Source organism: Ahaetulla prasina, chromosome 1 (assembly GCF_028640845.1).
Source record: "Ahaetulla prasina isolate Xishuangbanna chromosome 1, ASM2864084v1, whole genome shotgun sequence".
Lineage (NCBI taxonomy): Eukaryota > Metazoa > Chordata > Lepidosauria > Squamata > Colubridae > Ahaetulla > Ahaetulla prasina.
The window spans coordinates 118636391-118643172 of NC_080539.1; positions in this window are offsets into that span (position 1 = coordinate 118636391).

Sequence of the window (6782 nt, forward strand, 5' to 3'; positions counted from 1 at the left end):
GCAATATGTACTAAATACAGTAATTAATAACCATCCTAATGTAAAATGCATGACTCTTGTATACAAGTGTGTGTGTGTGTAATTGTTTTTATTTTTATTGTTTTTATTTTAATTATTAGTTGCCCAGAGTCATTCATATTAATATTCATTCACATTCACATTCATATATATATATATATATATATATATATATATATATATATATATATATATATATATATATATATATGTCTTTGGTTGTTCGGGTTTTCTCCCGTGTAAGATTGGAAGTGTCTTGGCAACATTTGACGAAGTCTCATTCGTCATCTTCAGGCTTCAGCTTCGTGCTTCTGGGAGCAATGTGTAATCGCAGCTGTTTTTATTGTTTTATTTTAATTATTAGTTGCCCAGAGTCATTCATATTCATATTCATATTCATATTCATTCACATTCATATATATATATATATATATATATATATATATATATATATATATATATATATATATATATATATATATATATATATATATATATATGTCTTTGGTTGTTCGGGTTTTCTCCATGTAAAATTGGAAGTGTCTTGGCGATGTTTTGACGAAGTCTCATTCGTCATCTTCAGGCTTCAGCCGTGCTTCTGGGAGCAATGTAATCGCAGCTGTTTTTATTGTTTTATTTTAATTATTAGTTGCCCAGAGTCATTCATATTCATATTCATATTCATATTCATTCACATTCATATATATATATATATATATATATATATATATATATATATATATATATATATATATATATATAGATATATATATATATATATCTTTGGTTGTTCAGGTTTTCTCCCATGTAAAATTGGAAGTGTCTTGGCGATGTTTCGACGAAGTCTCATTCGTCATCTTCAGGCTTCAGCTTCGTGCTTCTGGGAGCAATGTGTGATCCACATTCTGGAAATAAAATGTGTGTTTCCAGAAACAGCTGCGATCACACACTGCTCCCAGAAGCACGAAGCTGAAGCCTGAAGATGACGAATGAGACTTCGTCGAAACGTCGCCAAGACACTTCCAATTTTACACGGGAGAAAACCCGAACAACCAAAGACCTACATACAAACACCCGTGAAAACCTCAGAAAATATATATATGTATCCTTCTGAGTTCAGACATCTTTTGGAACACTTTTCCTGTTTATACATGACTTTTTCAATATCTTTATAGATGTACTGCTTCCTGAGTCTTCTGATGTGATGTAATGTAGTAAGGAGGTGGATTTCCAGAAGGGATTTGATGCATTCCAGAGGAATAAAAGGCAATTCAGTCTAGATGTTATGTGTAAAAGATGTTATATGTAAAAGAAAGAAAACTAAGTCACAGACCCTCTCTATTAATTCACATAGTAAATGGTAGATGCAGCTAATAAAGTGCTCAGTTTGGTAAGTTTTTATCTACAGGTATGAAAACAACAAAATAACCTACATTAGGTCATTTTTTAGTTTGGGGCCGGACATCAAACAACTCTTTGAAGGTCCTTGCTTGAGATCTTTATCTTCCTTTGCTTTACTTCTTTTCCTTGTTCTTCTCATCCTCTACATTCCAGTTTCCTGTTCCCCACCCCACCCCCCTCACTTCCAGTTTCCTTTCTTCTGTCTCTTATCTTTGGACAGTCTCTTTTCACATTTATTTTTAGCTACTTCATTCCATAGTTCAGGATTTCAATCTGATTTGTGATGTTTTCCTTGAAAATGTTTAACATCATATTGTAGAAAGTGGTTGGCTTTCTTACTTTTCTTTAGCTTAACAGGAATTTACACATGAATAGTTTGTGATTTGTTCTACAGTCATCAGCTGCCCATATCTTTGATGCTTTAAATAAGCTCCTCCACCTAATTTTAGCAATAATGTCATCAATATGATTTTTATGTACTCCTCTGGTGATATAATTTTTTGCTGTTTGAGGATGTTTAACTATTACAGTGGAAGAAGTTAATAAATTAGCCTCCTGCTTCATTTTTGTTTTCTAAGCCATACAACTATATATTGATCCTTAATATTTCTAACTTTGGCATTCAATCTCCAGTCACAAGCAACACATTTTGCTTACATGTTCTGTCAATACTGTATATTATGTAGCATTTCCATTCATTTTGTTGGTTAGTAATGACCTTCATATATATACAATTTTTAAAATTACTGAATAGTGACTGTATTTTGTAAGCATGATTTTAAAATTAAGAGCTTTACTATCTCATTGATTTCAGTAAAAATTAAATGCACTCTTAAATTTCCAATAAAACCAAGAAATCTTAAGCCTGATTAATTTTGTGAACTCTATTTCCTATTCTTTTTTTCCATACCACTTATTTATCTAGAAATGGGAAAAGTATATAACTGAAGCACGTGACTAATCTAAATAAAATTTAGAACAACAGAATTCAGGATTACGTTACAAAACATAAAATGTATGTTATTTATTGTGTAAATGTACACACAGGTACTTCAGTGAGACTTGCTAAAAGGTAGCTATAACATTGCACTGTTACTAATTGTATCAAATAACATTTTTATAAGGTTTAAAAATAACTTTCTTTTTTGTGTCCTTTTTTGAGCTTTAATGAGTTAACTCACTCTCAGATGTTAAATTCATCAACACCTGGACCCATTTAACAATGAACTCCAGTGTGCAAATCACTATGAATTGCACAGACATTTCAAAAAGACATTGGATATTTGCTAAAAGCAGTATTTTTAGATACTCGAACAGAGAATAAACAACTTTGGCAAAAAGTGATTTAAATAACAAATAACATCTCTCTATAAACAGCTTAGTTCCTTGAGAACAATGAATAAACAAGGAGACAAGAGTCTTTCCGCCCCCCCCCTTTGCATTATTAACTCTCATCACGATATGAATGGGTGAAATGTCAGGAATAATTGGAGAAAATCACAGCATAATCTTCGGCAAAAACATCTGATTTATTTAAATTGTCACTACTCATTCTTAATAAATCCTTTCTTTAACCTTTTGATCTGCAATCCAGCAGGCTAAAAACTGAATGTTTGTGTGTGATGCACATCTCCTGCTTTTCACACAACTGCATATTCTTGCATGCTGAATAGAGTCCCATATCATGAACCCCTTTGCTCAGGTGCTGACATGACCCTTCTGACATAGCTCCAATCACAGTGCTAGGGAATTCGTATGAGACATGATACAAGTTAAATATAGAAATGAAAGTAAAGAACAGATTGGGAATAGGTATGTCATTTTATCAACGTTTACTTTATCTTCTCTATATCTTTTCACTGCAAGCACCAGTTTTTAATTGTACAGCTGTGAGAATGATACATATGCGTAATCCAGCTGTACCAAGCTTTTCCGCACCAAAGGAAATATTGTCAAGAGCACACACTTGAATTTCAAGTGAGAGGGGTCACATTCTTTTTCGATGGCCTGATGGCTATGTTCTTCTCATATCCAGTGAATCCCAGAGAGACATATGTATAGATATTTATATTCTATTACATACTCTATTGTAGTTCTGCACATGGAAAGTAAATCCTATATAAATTTGTCAAATTTCATTTTTATTTCCAGTCATTCTATAGCCTATTAGAGGTGTTAGAGAAGTAGCATGTTACATTAGGGAGAATTGACTAAGAATGCTATAAAATAGTATTGTAGATTGTAGTTCATTTGATAAGACACATGAAATATTATTCTGGCATATTTCTATATCCATTGTGACTGTGGAGAGCAAATAGTAAACACTAGTCAAAAAGATACAAAATTGGCTGTGACACTAATAATTATCTATAGATATGGCCTTTTATAAGACAGATGTTGAATACACGATATATTCTTTTCTACCAATCTCATAAGGGGCCCATCAACTTCCATTATCTTCTGTAAAGACCCTGCAAATTTGGCTGTTTAGGGTGATTCTTCTTAATGGTGTGCGAACCCTTTTGAATTTTCAATATTTCTGCATAAGTGTGACCTAAGATATCTTCTCCACACAAGTCCTAAAGCTAAAGAGAACCCAATTAAACAAATGAGTTAAAAGCATTATACTTGTTAATTTATTTACTGAGAAAAATACAAGGGCTTTTTGATTGTCACATCCAAATTGTGGAATCCCTGCCACAAGGAAATTTGTCTCATCTTCTGGTTGTTTTAGATGTTAAAGTGATTAAGAAGATATTAAAGGGGTTGGTTTTATATCATAAAACACAAAGCCTGCAATTACTGCAGGTTCAAGCCCGGCCCAAGGTTGACTCAGCCTTCCATCCTTTATAAGGTAGGTAAAATGAGGACCCAGATTGTTGGGGGGGCAATAAGTTGACTTTGTAAAAATATACAAATAGAATGAGACTATTGCCTTATACACTGTAAGCCGCCCTGAGTCTTCGGAGAAGGGCGGGGTATAAATGTAAATAAATAAAAATTAATTAATTAATTAATTATGTGGTGTCTGTATGGCTTTTACTGATTGTGACTTTTTAACTTCATAAGCACCCATCTTTTATAAAAGCTTTCAAATTAAACTTATTCAAACGAAATATTCTAACTGCATTGTTTATTAATGGCAAAATTCCAGATATGTTTTGTGATTTCCTCTACTCTCGATATATATGTATAGAGATGTAGATACACACCTATTACTATTTTCTTGTGTTTTGGTTGGCAGTAAACTCAAGTGTATTTGAACCACAGATTTCAATACTACAAACCTCATGAAAGTGCCTTTTTGTTTTTTTTAATGTAAGTATTGAAGAACATCTTTATTTTGACTAATGGCCAATACATAATAAAACTCAATAAGCCAAATCACAAACCCTAAATACTAGAGGGAATTTTAAAAGAAAATTTAATTACACTTAAAACAATAGAATCACTTGTGAATAAAAGCAGTCTCAATGACTGGGGAATTTATTTAGATGTGAAACTATTAATTCTGAATGTGTGACAGCAGAATAATGAGCAATATAATAAGACATATATTATTATTTCAATAGCTCTTTTACCACATGGCAAATCCTTAGCCTTAAATAGGATGGTTTTGTATTTCCCTTCGAGGGTAGCTGTAAGGCACAGTAATCAGCCAACATTTTCAGTACCCCTTTTAAGCCAGATATAAGAAAGTATATAAATACATCTTCCACATAGAGTTGAAATATGCTTATTTGAAGTAGGTAAGCAGGAACAGTCATTCATTACAATTAGAGCATTGATGCAATAATTGATCACAGGGCAAAGTTATATTGCAGCTGAACCTCTATTGACAAGGATTTCATTGACATCCTATCCTTGGAATGTATATCTAACTTTTATGATAGACTGATCATAATGTTTATAGATAAGCAATAACAAGTCTTCTCTCTATAGAGGAGTTTGCATTGTAGACTGGACCTAGAAATCAGATCAAAAGGTACATAGAGCAAAGTTCATGGTTTAAAAATGTACTTTTCTGCAGATGTCAACACTATCAAACTAGTTACTAAGTCTTCATTACTATTAATCTTCTCAACGCCCCTATCACCCATCTCCCCCCACTTATGACTGTGACTGTAACCTTGTTGTTGGTATCCTTATGATTTATATTGACTGTTTCCTAATATGATTTGATTGCTTATTTGTTCCCTATGACTATCATTAAGTGTTGTACCTTATGATTCTTGACGAATGTATCTTTTATGTACACAGAGAGCGTATGCACCAAGACAAATTCCTTGTGTGTCCAATCACACTTGGCCAATAAAGAATTCTATTCTATTCTATTCTATTCTATTCTATTCTATTCTATTCTATTCTATTCTATTCTATTCTATTCTATTCTATGTTGTTAAATTAGAGCATGATCAAAGAGGGCGTGGTAACTTCTAAATCCAATTTGTTCCACAATATATTTTCTTAATTCATCCAATCCAGGAGCTTAACAGATAGATGCTCGGTATTGCTAATGATGCTGAGGAGGCTGATAGGCTGGTAGTTAGATAAAGGTTTCGAATTTCCTTTTTTTAAAAATATGGGAACTATCCAGACAGGTCCCATTTAGGCATCAGCACTTTCCAGTGAATGACCCAGATTTCTTGAATGGTAGTTTTTTCTTGTATTGAGTTAATTTCTTAAGGTGTTTCTTCATGGTGATTCTATCTTGATTTATATGTAAAGAAGGATAATCTCTCTGACTAATAAAGTAAATAGTTAACTCTCTTTGGCCTTCCAACACTCTTGATCAAATTATTGGTGAATACAACTGTGTTTTTTATAAGTTTACTTTTATGTGTTATAGTGAGAGCTGATGATAGAAGCTGAATGTGTCAGTTGTAAGCAATAAAAATATCAGCTTTAGTCTCACATTCTAAAATGGTGGTTCTAAGCGGTAGCACTTCTTCCACAGCAAATATACATGCTTTCTGTTTTTGCTGGGTCAGGCCCAACTCTGATTCATTTCTAGGAATCATATTAGGCTCAAAGTGAATATTTCAAAAGTTGCAATTTTAAGATACTGTGAAAGTGCTCATTCTCCAAATTGTATATTAAAAACACTGATTCAGCCCTTTTTTCCCCTGAATTCTGATGAAAGGCTTCCTTCCTCAAAATCTGAAGGGTGCTGTATGAGCATGATGAACTTAGCGTTCTTTGAAGAGAGGTGTCATAGATGAATTGCGTTCTGTAGAAGTTAATTGTCTTGATGGCAGCTACTCAAAATCATTTTAACAGCAATCAGCATATGTCACACTTCTGTTGCTTTCTGTAATTTTTTTTAAAGCAGATGGAAAAGATCACAGTAGGAATCAATTGGC